The 18,655-nt window shown below is 42.1% G+C and overlaps 1 protein-coding gene and 1 pseudogene across 2 annotated transcripts in view; one reads left to right on the forward strand and one right to left on the reverse strand.

Annotated features, from left to right (window-relative positions):
* The window catches only part of LOC126418869 (fatty acid synthase-like), a 431,809-nt gene extending 413,915 nt beyond the window's left edge, over positions 1 to 17,894 (reverse strand). The window contains exon 1 of one of the 2 annotated variants that reach the window (XM_050085866.1): positions 17,798 to 17,894. The gene's annotated coding sequence lies outside the window, so the exon portion shown is untranslated. Of the gene's footprint in view, positions 1 to 17,720 lie in introns of both variants that reach the window. The other variant, XM_050085867.1, reaches the window with a different exon arrangement.
* On the forward strand, positions 11,109 to 11,226 carry LOC126420064 (5S ribosomal RNA; annotated as a pseudogene).
* Positions 17,895 to 18,655: the final 761 nt, after the last annotated feature.

The raw sequence follows: 18,655 nt of genomic DNA on the forward strand, positions 1-18,655 counted from the left end.
TTTAATCAAAAACTTTAGAGAAAACTTCAGTTCACTTGTACATAAGTTCCCCAATCATAATGTAATCATCAGTGGAGACTTTTAATCATCCAACAATTAACTGAGAAAATTACTGTTTTGTTAGTGGTGGGCATGATAAGTTAAGATACACTGTGAAACATTACTAAATGCCTTGTCTGAAAACTATCTAGAACAGATGTTTAGGAACCCCATCCATGACGGAAATATATTAAATCTAATGCCAACAAATACACCTGACATCATTGAGGATGTCCACATAGAAACTGGTATCAATGACCAGGATGTGGTTGTGGCAACAATGATTACAAAGGACAACTAAGACAAGCAGAAAGATATATATGCTCATTAAACTAGATAAAAAATCAGTAGTGTCATATATCAATGAGGAACTTGAAACTTTCAGCACAGGTCAGGAGAATGTAGAGGAACTCTGTCACAGTTTAAAAGAATAGTCAAGCGTACGCTGGATAGATGTGTATCCAGTACAACAGTTCATGATGGGAGGGGACCTCCATGCTATACAGTCACTGGAAAGAAACTTCTAAGGAAACACAGATTACCACGTAATACGTGTAAAACAAAGCGCAGGGCTATGGATAGAGAGATGCTGAACGGAACACATTAGGCTGTCAAGAGAGCAATGTGTGATGCCTTCAATGACTACCTTAGCAGAATATTGTCAAATGACATTTCACAAAATCCAAAGAAATTCTCATAATATGTAAAGGCTGTTAGTGGCACCAAAGTTAGTGTCCAGTCCCTAGTGAATGAGAAAGGAACTGACACTGACAGAATCAAAGCAAAAGCTCAAATGCTTAACTCTGTTTTCAAATGTTCCTTTACAAAGGAGGACCCAAGAGAATTGCCCAATTTAATCCTTGTACCACTGAACAGATGAATGAAATAAGCATTAGTGTGATTTGAAATTGTTACAATTGAACAAAGCTTCCAGGCCCCAATAGAATTGCTGTCAGATTCTATACTGAATTTGAGGTTGAGTTAGCCCCTCTTCAAACTATAATCTATTGTAGATCAGTCGAAGATAAACCATGTCCAGTTGTTGGAAAAAGTCACATATACATTCTCTCTGTCTCTTCATCTTCAGCTTGTGATGTCAGCATGTATACCTGAACTGTCGTTGTCAGTACTGGAGTGTTGGTTTGCTGTTGCTTCTGTAAGAGCAACCCTATCATTGAACTGTTCACTGCAACACACTCTCTGCCTATCTTCTTATTCATCCCAAATCCTACTCCCATTATAGAATTTTCTGCTGCTGTTGATACTCCCCTACATTAAACTGGCTAGAAACCCTTGCATTCTTTCCATTTCACTTCACTGACCCCTACTTATATCTAGATTAAGCCTTTGCATTTCCATTTTCAGATTTTATAGTTTCTGTTCCATGTTCAGGTTTCTGACATTCCACGCCCTGACTCGTAGAACATTACCCTTTTGCTGGTTATTTAATCTTTTTTCCATGGTCACCTCTCCGTTCGCAGTCCCCTCCAGGAAATCCGAATGGGGAACTATTCTGGAATCTTGCCAGTGGAGAGATCATCATGAAACTTTTTCAATTACAGGTCACATGTCCTGTGTATGCACGTTATGTGACTTTAGTGTAATGGTTTTCATTGTCTTCTGCACCGTTGATCATTGCTAATACTTCCACCTTGAGGGGTAGTTTCCCACTCCAAGGACAAGAGAGTGCGCTGAACCTCTGTCCGCTCCTTCCTCTTTGACATGGCCATTGGCAGAATAAGGATGACTTCTTATGCTGGAAGTCTTCGGCCACCAATGCTGATTGTTAACCAAAGTTTCAGAAGTGGCGGGTTTCGAACAGGGGACCTAGGACGATTTGATTTCTAATCAAATGTGCTACCCCTAGACCACAGATGCATACACTACACGCGATAAACGCAAGAGAAGAGCACACGTCAGTCTTCAAGAATTTAAAATAACTAAAAAATGAAATAATAGCTAGTGTTCACTCAGTAGCAGATCCGCCCCGAGCTGACTGACGGCGGCCCTTGCAGAGCAACCAGCCACCTACCCGTTAAGAGTACCTCTCTCCAATTATTTTCTAAGCAATTTATCAAATTTTGTACTTATGTGAGAACGATTAATAAAAACGGAGGAGTACTGAAAAATAGTACATAAGTGAACTATATTGACGAGCAATACTGCGTACAGGAAATTAAATGCGTCATTGTAGTAATTAAAATTACAAATCGTAATAAATTTAAAAATAAGTTAATGTAGGTAACATAAAATTATGTCTTATTATTCATAGCTGCTACTGCATATTCGAATTTCAATGCTTTATAATACGTCAGTGTTTCATTCACGTTTGAATAACAACAAAATACGTAATACAGTAAAAAGTAATGCCTATTTCCAGTGGTCTTATGACACCAAATGCTTGAGCAATGCACACAAATGCCAATCGCAAAGTATAAATTTTTTTAATACAAGGATTCACGAAAGTATAGTTTGCCAGACGAAAAAAGTATAGCCACTTACAGGCACGAAGACTGATAAGTCCTGTAATATTATAAATCAGTCACAGAAGGCTTATTCTTAAATTTCTTCTTATTTACGCAGTACATCGTACCAACTGCAACTTGTGAGCAGCAAATAAATTACATATCCACCCCACCTTTATTGCTTGCTTCCTCCACCATAGCGTCTCACACCACTCTTCATTCGGCAGAAATCGGCGAGAATCTGAAGTCTTCGAGATAATACCACATTTGCTTCAGCACCTGCTCCTGACCTTTGCAAACCTACAATGGCGGAGTGAATGAGCAGCGCAAATACCATTGTTGAACGTGAGCGAACTGTGTAGACGACAGCTACGTTAACCGAGCGCAATGTTGCCCCATTAACCATGTTTGCGACAAACGTCTGTTCCGTAATAGTCGCTTTTTTATGATGTTACTAGGACGAAATGAGACTGTAACAACAGCATGCGTGTGCAGTAACGGGCCAAGGGAAATGCTTATTGTTATAGATAGAAGACAGAAACACAAGATGCAGGAGAATTCCCGTAGTCCTGTCTATCTTTCTTGTCCTTTGTTCCGGTTAGTTTTTGCGCTTCCCCTCCCCCCTCTGACACCCCGTTCTTCTGTGCCATCGCCTTTGACAGGGTCTTATCTCGCCACCCTTTCGGTAAGACCTTGCTCAGTTACATGTAATTTTTAATTGAGTATTTCAGCCAACTGCAGACAAACAAAAAGCATCGATTCGTCAAGAATACGACCTCTCATCATTACGCAGCAACTATTATAACGAAGTTGTTCAAGTTAAAATACTGTATCTCTTTATTACATTGCATAGTGTGATGAATTACGTTAATGTATAAAAATTCTTCTTGCTGCATCTTTCTCTTCAGCCGGAATCCTACAAAATTTTCCTCTTTCAAAACCTACTAAAATGCAGCCAAAGCACACATTGTGATTTTATTTAAATGGAAACTTCCGACAATATACTACAAGCTCTATCCCACAAAAAGCGACGCACTACGAAGGAATTACGCAGACTGGACACTAACTGATATTCATACAGGTATCGTCGGGAAATGCAAAACTGTAAACTAGGGCGGCAGATGGATGAATGTGTGACGCTGCAGCGAAATTTCATGGCGCAGCTGACGAGAATAGTAACCAGAGCAGATGTCGATATCGGAGCATAAAGTCTCTGCAGATTTCAACTCAGTTGGACAGTATCTACACTACTGGCCATTAAAATTGCTACACCAAGAAGAAATGCAGATGATAAACGGGTATTCATTAGACAAATATATTATACTAGAACTGACATGTGATTTACATTTTCACGCAATTTGGGTGCATAGATCCTGAGAAATCAGTACCCAGAACAACCAAATCTGGCCGTAATAACGGCCTTGATATGCCTGGGTATTGACTCAAACAGAGCTTGGATGGCGTGTAAAGGTACAGCTGCCCATGCAGATTCAACACGATACCACAGTTCATCAAGAGTAGTGGTGACTGGCGTATTGTGACGATCCAGTTACTCGGCCATCATTGACAAGACTTTTTCAGTTGGTGAGAGATCTGGAGAGTGTGCTGGCCAGGGCAGCAGTAGAACATTTTCTGTATCCAGAGAGGCCCGTACAGGACCTGCAACATGCGGTCGTGCATTATCCTGCCGAAATGCATGGTTTTACAGGACTCGAATTAAGGGTAGAGCCAAGGGTCGTAACACATCTGCAACGTAACGTTCACTGTTCAATTAGCCGTCAATGGGAACAAGAGGTGACCGAGACGTGTAACCAATGGCACCCCATACCATCACGCCGGGTGATACGCCAATATAGCCATGACGAACACGCGCTTCCAATGTGCGCTCACCGCGATGTCGCCAGACACGGATGCGACCATCACGATGCTGTAAACAGAACCTTTATTCATCCGAAAAAATGACGTTTTGCCATTTGTGCACCCAGGTTCGTCGTTGAGTACACCATCGCAGGCACTCCTGTCTATGATGCAGCATCAAGGGTAACCGCAGCCATGGTCTCCGAGCTGATAGTCCATGCTGCTGCAAACGTCGTCGAACTGTTCGTGTAGATGGTTGTTGTATTGCAAACCCCCATCTGTTGACTCAGGGATCGAGACGTGGCTGTACGATCCGTTACAGCCATGCATATAAGATGCCTGTCATCTCGATTGCTAGTGATACGAGGCCGTTGGGATCCAGCACGGCGTTCCGTATTTCCCTCCTGAACCCACCGATTCCATATTCTGCTAACAGTCATTGGATCTCGACCAACGCGAGCAGGAGTGTCGCGATACGATAAACCGCAATCGATAGGCTACAATCCGACCTTTATCAAAGTCGGGAAAGTAATGGTACGCATTTCTCCTCCTTACACGAGACATCACAACAACGTTTCACAAGGCAACGCCGGCCAACTGCTGTTTGTGTATGAGAAATCGATTGGAAACTTTCCTCATGTCAGCACGTTGTAGGTGTCGCCACCGGCGCCAACCTTGTGTGAATGTTCTGAAACGCTAATCATTTGCATATCACAGCATCTTCTTCCTGTCGGTTAAATTTCGCGTCTGTTGCACGTCATCTTCGTGGTGTAGCAATTTTAATGGCCAGTAGTGTATGTCTTGCAGACAGCCCCGTGAACAATATACGCAGATGTCAGCATTTGAGAGTGGACGTGTAATTTTACTCAAAGAAGCCGGTTGGAGGACTCGGCGAATCGCTCGACATTTGAATAGGAGCAATGCCACTATTCTATGATGTTGGCAGGAGTGGGCGAACCATGACCTAACACAGCGTCAAGAATGAAGCAGTCGACCTAGAGAGACAACAGAACGTGAGTCACTCAGAACCCCGAATTCGTTATTATCATCTACCCGACGTGCAATTGGTGATTCAGAACAAGGACCATTAATAAGCGGTTTATAGAAAGGGAGTTGAGCTCACTGTGCCCCTTGCGCCAGCTGCCTTTGACCTCTATATGGCGTGAAGCCAGTTTGCAGTTGTGTTGGGTACAGTTGGCCAGGAGCCTCATTGACTGGAGTGTCTTCCCTGATGCTCCCCTTTCCAACTGAGTCCCGATGACCAGCAAAGACTTGTCTGGAGGCAGTGGTGGGTACCTACCTGACACAATACAGCCCGACAACCAGTAGTGATGGTCTGGAATGCCATTTCATTTCACAGCAGGACTACTTTGGTTGTCAGCCGAGCACTTTACAGTACAATGGTACGTTGACGATATTCTATGCTCCGTTTTGTTGCCCTTCATGACAAGCCATCCAGCTTATATTCCCGCCCACACACTGTGGAAGTTTGTACTGCTCATCTTCATGCTTGTCAAACCCTGCCTTTGCCATCAATGTCGCCAGATCTCTCCACAACTGAGAACGTCATGGCAGGGCCTTCCAACCGGCTCCGGATTTCGACGGTTTAATGAGCCAGTTTGACAGAATCTGGCATGATATCAGTTAGGAGGACATCGAACAATATTAATCAATCGAAGTCAAATAATCACTTGCATAAGGACCAGAGGTGGAGTAATGGGTTATTGAAGTGCTCAATTTGTGACGCTATTTCTCTTTAATAAATCATCCGATTTTTCTGAAACTGTAGTCATTTGTTTACCTGTACATTTACAATACATGGACCGTTTTCCATCACATTCCGATGATTACTTCGTAGTGCATCTTTTTTTCTTTTCTTTTATTCTTCCTTATAATGTACGTCTTATTTTACAAAATGGTGGAAACATAAGGGCCCAATTTTACCGCAAATGTCACGTGACGAGGAGGACAAAAGGATAGCCATACTTCCCCTATAAAGAGCTTCATCTTCCCATTCCATAACTGTAGACAGTGGACACAGGAAGGGCATCCAGGTGCAGAGTTAAAATACGATTGCAGTATCGTGGGAGGGAGCTTACCTATTATTAACAAACCCTCCGAAGGCGAGGTAAACAGTTATGAACCGATTATAGAAATATTCCACTGCTCACTACAAGTCATTCCTGTAGAAATCACGAGGATAGAATCGGACTAGTAACAGCTCTCATAGAGATAGATGCACCACCTGTCAATGTAATGGGAAAGTCTTTCCTATGTGTAGTGAGTAAAAAATCCCACCATAGAATTCACAGTGATTTGCAGGTAGAGATGGAGATGTATACTCGACTGTATGCATATTCGGTTTAGTCGCATGTTTGAAGTCAATGTGAAATAACCACTCACAGGTGGCAGTTAGCATTACTAGCAGTGGAGGGTATATACAGCAGAAAGGGAACACAGAAGACATTGCAATCGTTGTCACAATGCGGAAACGGAGCGATTTATCTGACGTTCAAAAGAGCATACTTGACTTTCTGGCCAAGGGTGGAAGCATTTCCGAAGCGGCAGAATTTATGTTCGCGTGTCACCGTGCTTAACGTATACAGTGCATGGAAAAATGGCACTATCCAAAACCGGTAACTGTTGTGCACCACACGCCATAGATGATAGCGGGGAACGATGGATGGGGGGATGTGTACGGGCGAAAACACGTCCAATAGTTGAGCAACTGACCGTCCAGATTGAACCAAGGGGGCTCGCAACAGTGCCTCCTCAACGACCGTTCAACGAACATTGCGGCATATGGGCAGGCGACTGATTCATGCACTCACTCCGACTGCTGTTTATTAGAGACGAACGCTGGAATCTGCACAGCAATACCGCAACTGGACATCCATTGAGCCGTGAAAGGTGGCCTTTTCAGATGAATCACGTTTTATGCTCTATCGGAAAGATGGCCGTTGGCGTGTGCGATATGAAACGTCTGAAAGCAAACACCCTGCACCAATGGTCAGCAGGGTCCAGCCCAGAGACCATTCCATGGCTAATTTTTACCATACTTGAAGGTATAGTGGATCAACACTAGTATGCCTCTATCTTTGGAGATCATGTGCACCCCTACATGTAGTTTGTTTTTCCTTGTCACAATGGCATCTACCAGTAACCTGTCACGCAGCTCGCAGGGTACGTGCGTGATTCGAAGAGTGCACGGGTGAGTTTACTGCACTCCCCAAGCCACCAGACTCCCCGGATTTAAAACCAACCGAGAAGCTGTGGGCCACCTCGTTTGGGCTATTCGAACCATGGATCTTCAATCGAGAGTCGTAACACAGCTAGCCACGGTACTGAAGTCGACATGGCTCCACATCCCTGACGGTTCCATCTATCGGCTCTCTTCCAGCATGTCTCGCAGCTGTCACTGCTGCAATAGGTGGTTATTCAGGCTTCTGAAAGATTGTCACATTAATGTGACTAAAAAATGAACTACTGATCCCAAAGAAAGCAGGTGTTGACAGATGTGAAAATTACCGAACTATCAGTTTAATAAGTCACAGCTGCAAAATACAAACGCGGAATCTTTATAGACGAATGGAAAAACTGATAGAAGTCGACCTCAGGGAAGATCAGTTTGGATTCCGTAGAAATGTTGGAACACGTGAGGCAATACTGACCTTACGCCTTATCTTAGAAGAAAGATTAAGGTAAGGCAAACCTACGTTTCTAGCATTTGTAGACTTAGAGAAAGCTTTTGACAATGTTGACAGGAATACTCTCTTTCAAATTCTGAAGGTGGCAGGGGTAAAATACAGGGAGCGAAAGGCTATTTACAATTTGTACAGAAACCAGATGGCAGTTATAAGAGTCGAGGGGCATGAAAGGGAAGCAGTGGTTGGGAAGGGAGTGAGACAAGGTTGTAGCCTCTCCCCGATGTTATTCAATCTGTATATTGAGCAAGCAGTGAAGGAAACAAAACAAAAATTCGGAGTAGGTATTAAAATCCATGGAGAAGAAATAAAAACTTTGAGGTTCGCCGATGACATTGTAATTCTGTCAGAGACAGCAAATGACTTGGAAGAGCAGTTGAACGGAATGGACAGTGTCTTGTGTTGTGTCTAGACAAGACAGCCTAGACACAATGAGAGGAAGCCGAAAGGCACGCGCTTAAACCCACGCAGGCTGGCGTGAGGTCTGAAACAGGATACGTAACGAATGCTATAAAGAAAAGTACGTAGCTTCTGGAATACTTAACTTTAATCCACATTTGTAGAACATCGCTCTTGATGATACATGCTTCACAATATTAATTATCAATTGAATACGGCGCCTTGCTAGGTCGTAGCAAATGTAGCTGAAGGCTATGCTAACTATCGTCTCGGCAAATGAGAGCGTAGTTGTCAGTGAACCATTCCTTGCAAAGTCGGCTGTATAACTGGGGCGAGTGCCAGTACGTCTCTCTAGACCTGCCGTGTGGTGGCGCTCGGTCTGCTATCACTGACAGTGGCGACACGCGGGTCCGACGCATACTAATGCACCGCGGCCGATTTAAAGGCTACCACCTAGCAAGTGTGGTGTCTGGCGGTGACACCACATCTTGAAAGGAGGGTATAAGATGAACATCAACAAAAGCAAAACGAAGATAATGGAATGTAGTCGAATTAAGTCGGGTGATGCTGAGTCAATTAGATTAGGAAATGAGACACTTAAAGTAGTAAAGGAGTTTTGCTATTTCGGGAGCAAAATAACTGATGATGGTCGAAGCAGAGAGGATATAAAATGTAGACTGGCAATGGCAAGGAAAGCGTTTCTGAAGAAGAGAAATTTGTTAACATCGAGTATAGATTTAAGTGTCAGGAAGTCGTTTCTGAAAGTATTTGTATGGAGTGTAGCCATGTATGGAAGTGAAACATGGACGATAAATAGTTTGGACAGGAAGAGAATATAAGCTTTCGAAATGTGGTGCTACAGAAGAATGCTGAAGATTAGATGGGTAGATCACGTAACTAATGAGGAGGTATTGAACAGAATAGGGGAGAAGAGGAGTTTGTGGCACAACTTGACAAGAAGAAGGGACCGGTTGGTAGGGCATGTTCTGAGGCATCTAGGGATCACAAATTTAGCATTGGAGGGCAGCGTGGAGGGTAAAAATCGTGTCTGAAAAACGTGCTCCTTCTTTTCCTGATGAATTCAGAAATTTTTTCTATCTCGGTATACAGTTCCTGGTTTCCACATTGACCATCTTCTGTTCTTCGAGGTCGTAATATTCTCCTGAGAATCCGTCGTTCTTCAAGCCTCTTGATCCCTCCGGTTCTTGCTGAGTATTTCTGCTGCATATAGAGCTTCAGGGCGGATCACTGTTTGGTAATGTTTCAATTATTCATTTATCTAAATATTCTTCATATTGTGGGTGTTGATAGTTTATATGCTAAGTTCATTTTGTTTATTCGTGCTCCCATTGCTTCTTTTTCGGTCAGTCCAATGTCTATCCATTCTCCAAGGTGTTTGAATCCCACCACTTTCTGAATTTTCCCTCCTTCTATTGTCATCCATCTAGGAGCTGCCGTGATGTTTGTCATATATTGTGTCTTCTTGATAGACAGTCGTATTCCACCCAGTCCTTTCATTCCTTGTCGCCACTCTCTAATCACCTGATCGAGGACACAGTTAAAGAGCAAAGGGGAGCGTCTCCCCGTCTCACCCCGGTTTTAATCTTAAAGACCTCCGACAGTTTTCCTCTGAACTTGACCTTGGATGTTGTGTTGCTTAGGTTCTGCTTAACCAGTTCACTGGATTCTCTATCCAAGGTTGTCTCCCCTAAAATTTGGAACACTCTGTGTCTGTCTACGAAATCACAGGCTTTCTTGAAGTCTGTGAATGTAAGCAGGAACTTTTTGCTCCTCTGCTTTTGATAAGCGATTATCAGTTTAGATGCAGGATCTGTTCTGCGCATGATCTCTCCTTTCTGAAGCCTCCTTGGTACTCAACAGTCTGTGGATTTAGTTGTTGTTCTACTCTACTTAGCAATGCTTTTGAGAGTACCTTATAGGTCACAGGTATTAAAGAAATTCCCCTGTAGTTCCCAGGTTCCATCTTATCGCCTTTCTTGTGTATAGGATGTATTAGATCCGACGTCCAAGCTCCTGGAAGCTGCTCTTCTTCCCAGATTTTTGGTATAATTTGTTTTAATTCTACGATCACATTCTCGTTCGCATACTTTACGAATTCTGCGGATTGGGGACACTGCAAGAAAGAAGTAAGTCATGAAAACTCTATCTGGCTCCTCTCACACTGGCGACTTCATTGAGGCCATTTCAGTTGAATCGCTGCTATGCGCGACTATCGAGTGTTGAGCCACGCGGTTGAAACGCCGGGCACACAACTGACTGTGAGCCGCGTGGCAAATCTCTGTAACAAGAGCTGTCTGTGCAAGCCAGTTATGAAATTTTTCTGTCTATTTTTTATCGAAAAGAAAATACCGACGTGAACAAAATTATTACATGTCTTTCACACATATCTTCTCAAGCATTACGTTTTTCGATCTTATTGCTATAATCCTAATTTCCTTAACCCAAGCAACAGGATGACGTTCTACTTCAATGACGAAAAGCTCCACGTCAAGAGTGAGAAAAGCACAGAATTCTTTAAAACGACGCAGCAAGTGCGCGTGATTTATCAATAACAAAGCGCTAATAAACGACAAAGTGCACAACCACCCGAGGCAACAATTTACCCCCGCCCTCTGAAAGCGCGGGAAACGGCCTTGCCGCAGTGGATACACCGGTTCCCATCAGATCACCGAGGTTAAGCGCTGTCGGGCGTGGCCAGCACTTGGATGGGTGGCCACCTGGGCCGCCATGTGCTGTTGCCATTTTTCGGGGTGCACTCAGCCTCGTGATGCCAATTGAGGAGCTACTCGACCGAATAGTAGCGGCTCCGGTCGAAGAAAACCATCGTAAAGACCGGGAGAGCGGTGTGGTGGCCACACGCTCCTCCTACCCGCATCCTCAATGAGCATGACACGGCGGTCGGATGGTCCCGATGGGCCACTTTTGGCCTGATGACGGAATGGTTTTTCTGTAACCGCACTACTGGATTGCCATGTGTGAAGAGTCAAACTCGGCTGAATCGTCGCAACCAGTTGTGCGGACCGGCGAATACACAGCGGATTGCGCGCTAAAATCGATCTAACCGGGAACTGCATTAAAATGAAGACAGCTACTCTCTCGCACGGCCCATTTGTCCGACTAAATCGCGAGTGTATAAGTTATCTATAGTTCCGAGAGCATACGTTCCAGGACGACTCAAGAAACACGCTACTAGCTTTCACAAACATAAGTACTGAATCGAATCTGTGAGGAAAGAAAACTATGGCACAACCATAACGTCTGCAGAAATTTCTCCAAAAGGAGGCAAGATTACGGAAGTTACATTTCTGAAAAGAACTGATTAATTAAGTTGGAGAACGCGTCGTGCCCTAAGATTTAAATTTGACAGGAAGTACACGAAGTTTATTGTTTATTAAACGTTTGGTAGTTAAGCAGTCAACAATTAAAAAAAAAAACAGACTACTGCTATATCTGTAATATAAGTATGTTTCGTTAGTATATCTAAACTACATCTTTTTATAGTATTAATATGAATGTGTATGCAGGAAGCCTTCGAAAACAACCTGTCAAATCATTCAGTAGAACCATCTCTTCACAGCTTTGAACTCATTCAAAATGATTTTCAACTCCGTTGTTTGCCACGTTGTTGCATATACATGGCAAGTGGATTGTAGAACTTATAACCATATGCCTGGATGCCGTGCAGTGTTTCACCCCGTATGGTGTAAAAACAATATAATTTAAGAAGATACAAACACCTTTAAAACCTCGATATTTCATCACTTTTTCCTCTTGGCGAAACCAGAAATTTGTCGACATTCCGTATTTGGGCCCTTAGATGAAATACAGGGGAATACACCTACAGTATACCTTGAACATGCTTTTCACACTCTGCTTGGTCTGCTGTGCCAAACTGAATGAAGTCTTCGCAAGCCTTGGTGGGTCACATGCAGATTAAAATGTGCACAAGTGAAGGAGCTGTTTTTGTGAGAATTTGGGGATGTGGTCATGCAGATAAAATGGAGACACTTTCATACTGTGCTTGGTGTTAGAACTGCTCGTTTCTGTAATTCGTAACAGGCTGTACAAGGACCAATCAAATTCTCCAATCTGTTAACAAAAATTGGTACCATTTGGAATCCTATGTGACCTATTCAAGGCGTCTGATTTTGTCAACCATGAAATTCTGCTAAATAACGCAGACTATTATGGATTAAATGGAGTAATGGGGACATGGATTCAATCATACCTTACAGATAGGAAACTGACGGTAATGGAATCCCAACTTTATCCAAGTGGGGCACAGTCAACACTGGAGTGCCTCAAGGCTCGGTATTGGGACCCTTACTGTTTCTTATATTTACAAATGACCTCCCACACTGCACCACGTCATGGAGTAAGTTCGCCCTATTCACTGACGATACTTCTCTTCTAGTTGATAAAGCAACAGGAAACAACCAGGAAACATCTGCGAACAATGCATTTGACGACATTCTGAAATGCTTTAACTGTAATGGACTCTCTCCAAATATAAAAAAAACTCGTTATGTTTCATATGGTATGTGAAGAACCAGGGCATTTAAATATAGAATATAATGGATAACAAATACAGCAAGTGGACTCTCCCCGCCATTTTCTAGGACGACGTGACTGTCGAGTGACTTATGTTAGTGGAGGTAGCCCAAGTGCACTTTCTTTCCCGCCATTTTCTTAGGTTAGTAGAGATAGCCCAATTGACCTATCTTCCCGCCATTTTCTTAGGTTAGTAGAGGTATGCTGCATTGTCCTGATGGAATTTGAACTTCCCACCACTTTCCGAAAGAGGGGGTAAGGTTAGTGGAGGTATCCCAATTGACCTATCTTCCTGCCAAAATTCAAATTTCCCATCAAAACCCGCCATCTTGGATGATGTCATGGCCACAATCTTGGATGACGTCATCACCGCCATCTCGGATAATGGTATTTTGTGCCAGAATCACCCTTGTCCCAATACTCCTGGGGCACATGGATGGTGTAGTAGTTCTATGTGACCCAACCTGTAGTTACAGATATGCTTGCTTAGGGTGATGTTGCATGGGTGTACAGTTTAGGCACAACATGTAATATGAGCGTAATTCCGTATACGGGGCACCACCGATCTGTAGCCTCTGCAACCTTTTGTAGGCATAATATTTACGTGTTTCTTTCTTGGAGGAGGAAGGGGGGAGATCGTAAGTCTGTTGCAGCTCCCCTATCGATCTGTGTGAAGTTGTTTATGAATGGCAACTATAGCAAATTTTCCCATACTTTATTCGGAACTCTAGAGAGATCTCTTTCTCATCAAATAACAAATACCTGACCATTTAAATAGTTTTACGATAGATCATTATATATGCAAGTACTGGTATGCTACAATCTTGGTTAAATGTGTTACTCTAATGTTTTCATTGAATGAGGCAGCAGAAGTTTCTGTGTTTCTTACTAGACTCTTGAACTCGTCTACAGTATCTACGAGACTCGAAATATCCTCACACGAACAATTTGGCGATCTGGTTATTGCTCACATTAGACACGCTATTTCCCTAGACGACGACTAAAGTAAAATTTCTCAATAGATTCAATACCATAGGCAAACTGGTCCCAATGACGTTACTATACTTGGGGAACTTAACATTGATGCATGCTCCAGCAGCATTGTTAACATGAAACTTGTAGATGATAAACTTCATACAATCTTAGAAATATAGTTGCCATGGATACCAGAGTCTCAGATTCTTGTTCTACCATGATAGACTATGCAATAATTAACTAAACTTCTGAATATACTGCTAAGTTTCGGAACATAGATTTACATTACTCAGACCACCTTGCACAACAGATAGAATATAGAAAAACAGCTCCTAAAATAATACCACAAACGCTTCAAAAGAAACGAGTTATGAGCAATAGTAATATAAACTCTCTGAAAATAAAACTAACTGAGGAGAAGTGGGATCGAATCTACCATATGGAACGATCAAATAACACATGGGATGAGTCTTATGACATCCTACTGGGACATTTTGATTCCGTTGTCCCATTACAGAAAAGCAGACAGGGCCAATACACAGAGTGGAAGGAATAACAAACTCAGACTCACCCATCTTTATTAAACTCAGGCAAAATATTCATGACCTGAATGTCCTGTACAAATCAACAAGACTGTACACTTTCAAACAAAAATATAATACTGTTAATAAAACCCTTAAAGCAAACTTTCAAACCTTAGAAAAGAAGTTCACAGTAATGAAATATCTCAAACTACAAATGTAAGAAAGACGTCATGGCAAATGATCAATAAGTAACGAAAAACCTCCACAACTAGGGACAATAAACCCTTATGCACTATACAGAATGGTAATATTATAAAGGCACCCAAACCATTATGTAACCTCCTTCATAAACATTTCATAACACTAACAGGAAATCCAACACACTGTACAGGATGGAAGTATGGGCAGGCGGTGGGCGTTACGGAATGATTAGGATTATTTTTAGAGAAAGGCCATTTATGGCGAAAGTATGTTGAAAGGGATTACATAGGCCTAGGGAGGTGAGGGTGAGCCAGAGCTTAGAGTTTGGCGAATCATTGTTCGCGATGCTACCGAAGGTTCTTGTCTGCCTAAACTAAGTCCACAGTGCCGCAGCACCGGGAGAAAAGGAAGATGTTCAATACTACAGGGCGCTCATCCGGCCCGCGGCTGAGCAAGAATACAAGAGAGCGGGCCCGACGATGGGCGGCCGGGTATATTCGACGCACCACGCGGCTTCCTCCGCCCTGATTGGTCAAGACCGAGCAAACCGTGCGGGCGGCATGGAACTTTCCAGAGCGTTGCCTGCTAAGCGACGTCTGAGGCGGCGTTACTTCGTCAGCACATGAAAGAGGCGCGTGATCAAGGCGCCCTTCCTCGGTGCTCACTTCCTGTTACTAGACCGTGGGACGAAAGAATTTACAGGCAGCTAACAATGCCGGCTGTGGCTTGGCCATAATGGAAAACTGAAGTTACGATTTGAAAGTTCATATAATAAAGTAAAATCTCCTACTGTCTGCTCATCCTTTACAACACATTTTAGAAATGTGCTGAGAGATACTGAAGGACTGTCCTCAAGCAGTGAGTTTTGAATCTAATGAGGTTAAAGAAAATGATATGAGAAAGATAATACTCACATTAAAGAACAAGTACCAAGCTGGATGGGGTGATATGTCAAGTATAGTAGATAAAAATGCATAAAAGAAATAGTTAAACCACTAATGCCCCTCATAAACTGTAGTATTAGAGAAAGCACTTATCCTAGCAGTTTAAAGATAAGCATTGTTAAACCAGTGCATAAGAAGGGGAGTACAAAAGAGGTTTCAAACTACTGCCCAATACTACTGATCTCTACCTTTCGTAAGGTTTTTGAACTGGTTGTTCTTTCTCAGATCACTGATTATTTTACAAATAAGAAACTGATAACAGAAACACAGCATGGCTTTAGGAAAGATCAGTGCACAACTGCTGCAATTCCTGGATTTCTCTATAAAGTGTGCACTCTCCTAGACCAAGGTATGAAGACAGCTGGCATATTCTTAGATCTTCCCAAAGCCTTTGACTCAGTCAGCCATGGGTTGCTCATTACAACATCAAAAACTCATCTATGCAATTACTGACCACATACTTGACAAATCACAATCAATGGACTAAAATTTCATGTAAAATAGATAACGAGGTAATAAATTTCCAATCGTCTAGAGGTAAAGTAATCCATGGGGTACCACAGGGATCGATCCTTGGTCCCTTTCTCTTCTTGTTTTATGTCAATGTCATGGCACAACCCTTCAACTCTTATCTAGTAACCTATGCTAATGATACCTCCCTCTTATTTTATGAAAAAGACTTCGAGACATTACATTCAGTTTCAACTAAGGTTGTGACGAAAGTAACTGCATATAATCTACATCAGGGTCTAAACACCAACATCAGTAAATCCCAGCTACTAACATTTAAAGCAACTAACTCTCATGAGGCTCAAATAAACAGTATTTGTGGTATTACATCAGCAGAAACAGATAACATTAAATTTCTTGGTGTCCATCTGGACAAAAATCTCCATTGGGTAAACAACATTACCTCTGTGTGTGAGAAAGTCAGCAGTAGCTTGTATCTTATGAGTCAGTTGGCAAAAACAGCGCCAATCCAAACACAAAAATTGTTTACCATTGGACAATTTATCTATTTCTTAATTATGGTATAGAACTGTGGGGTTGTGTGGCAGACTTGCTTCTGAACAGGATATTAACGTTACAAAAAAGTGCTATTATGTTAATGAATGGACTAAAGTTTAAAGACTATTGTTGTGAAATATTTGTCTGACATAAATATCTAACAGTGTATTCTTTGTATCTGTATAAAATTATTATATATTTTCTGAATGGTAAAAACAAACTAAATAAGTGCAGTGATACACGTAATTATGATACTAGAAGTAAAGGGAACTGCTTCAGGCAGAGGACAAAATAAAACATAGTTGACAATAGTCCTTATATTAATGGTCAGATGTGGTTCAACAAACTGCCACAAGCTTTGAAAACTTGTGAACCAAAGCAGTACCAAAGAAAGTTTAAAGCCTTCTTAGTAAATAAATGTTGCTATTCATCCAGTGAATTCTAATCTGCTTGCCCTCTCTTGTAACACGTAATATAATTAGAATACTAAGACAAATGCATGTACCATTACTGCACGTAAGTGCTATATGTGGTAATCTACTCAATCTATGTATGACGTTTGCGAAACACATCTGCTTGATGGCCTACACACAGAAAATGTAAATATATAAATAAACGTACGCGAATATACCCAGTATGCTCTGAAGTTGCTGCCAACTTAACTGAATGGGAACGCTGTTGCGGGAATAACTAACCGCGGAATAAAATACTGCCGCACAACCTGCGCTCCAATTTAACCGATACTAAGTCTATTCCTCCGTTAGCTGACCCTGGATTTAACCCAGATTGTACAACTGGTCCTATATGTTTTACCTGGTTGGTTTTCCTCATCCCTTCTTTGGAGTGAAGACAACGGAAAATACCAACAAAAGCTCTTCCCACGCACCATAAGAGAATGGTCTGGTAATAGAGTAAAACAGGACTTACGCAGTCTGTACGTGGTCTATATCAGAGCCTCACTATGTATAGAGATTTCTAGAGTACGTAAGCAGATGTAAAATGAATATGTCTCAGATCCTGAAAGACCTTTACCTATAGAGCAGCAGTGAGTGTATCCAGAGTGGTGATGTTCACATCAAAAGAACACAGAAGAAAGTTTGTTTGCGTACCGTTGTCGACAAGTTGTAGAGTCGCACCCTGCAACAGTCAGCGGCCTGAAACACTACCCACAAGTTGAGTGTCGTGTGGCACCACGCAAACAGAATGGACACCCCACCTACCAGTCAATTTAATTCATCAATCGCCTGACGCTTCGGAGACTTACGTGCGCCCATTGTACGCTAATGGCTCTTCTAGCTCGCATAATTAGTTGGCCGGCAAGTCTTTCAATGGTAATTGGAACTCTGCGGACAATGAAAGCATCGCAAATCACACCATGTACGTCCCGAAGCGTTCCGAAACGAAAATTTGGTTCCTGGGCTAGACCTTCGTTAGGGAGCGGGAGAGCAATTCCTTAAGATACATCACGTTATGTGCGCGAATTGTCCTGCATGTGGAAGTAACACTAGGCAATTAAATAAGTGAGCTTAGAACCTTTACAAGCTTAAATACACAGTATTAATATTGCACAATAATATTTATTTAATAGTTCGTTATAAACCGGCTTTGGCTTCTTAGGCCATCGTCAGATAACTTGATACTAAACAGATAGTTCGCACAACTTCAGTGACAGTTCATAGCTGTACAAAGATTGTTGCACAAAGATATGTGGCATTTAATGACTATACCGGTACAAAACACTAGCATAATGTAATACTGAAATAGACTCTGAACAAATAAATATTATATTACTGTATTTTAAAGTATTAAAACTGTGTGAATGTAAAAGCCGAATATTTTGTACATATGAGTAATCGTACAGCCTATGTCAGGCTATGTCATGTGGACAAACTAATGAATTTAATGAACAGGCCTTAAAACTGGAGGGGGGGGGGGGGAGGGAGGAAGAAGTAAGAAGTCTATTGAAT

Source organism: Schistocerca serialis, chromosome 9 (genome assembly GCF_023864345.2).
Source record: "Schistocerca serialis cubense isolate TAMUIC-IGC-003099 chromosome 9, iqSchSeri2.2, whole genome shotgun sequence".
Taxonomy (NCBI): Eukaryota; Metazoa; Arthropoda; class Insecta; order Orthoptera; family Acrididae; genus Schistocerca; species Schistocerca serialis.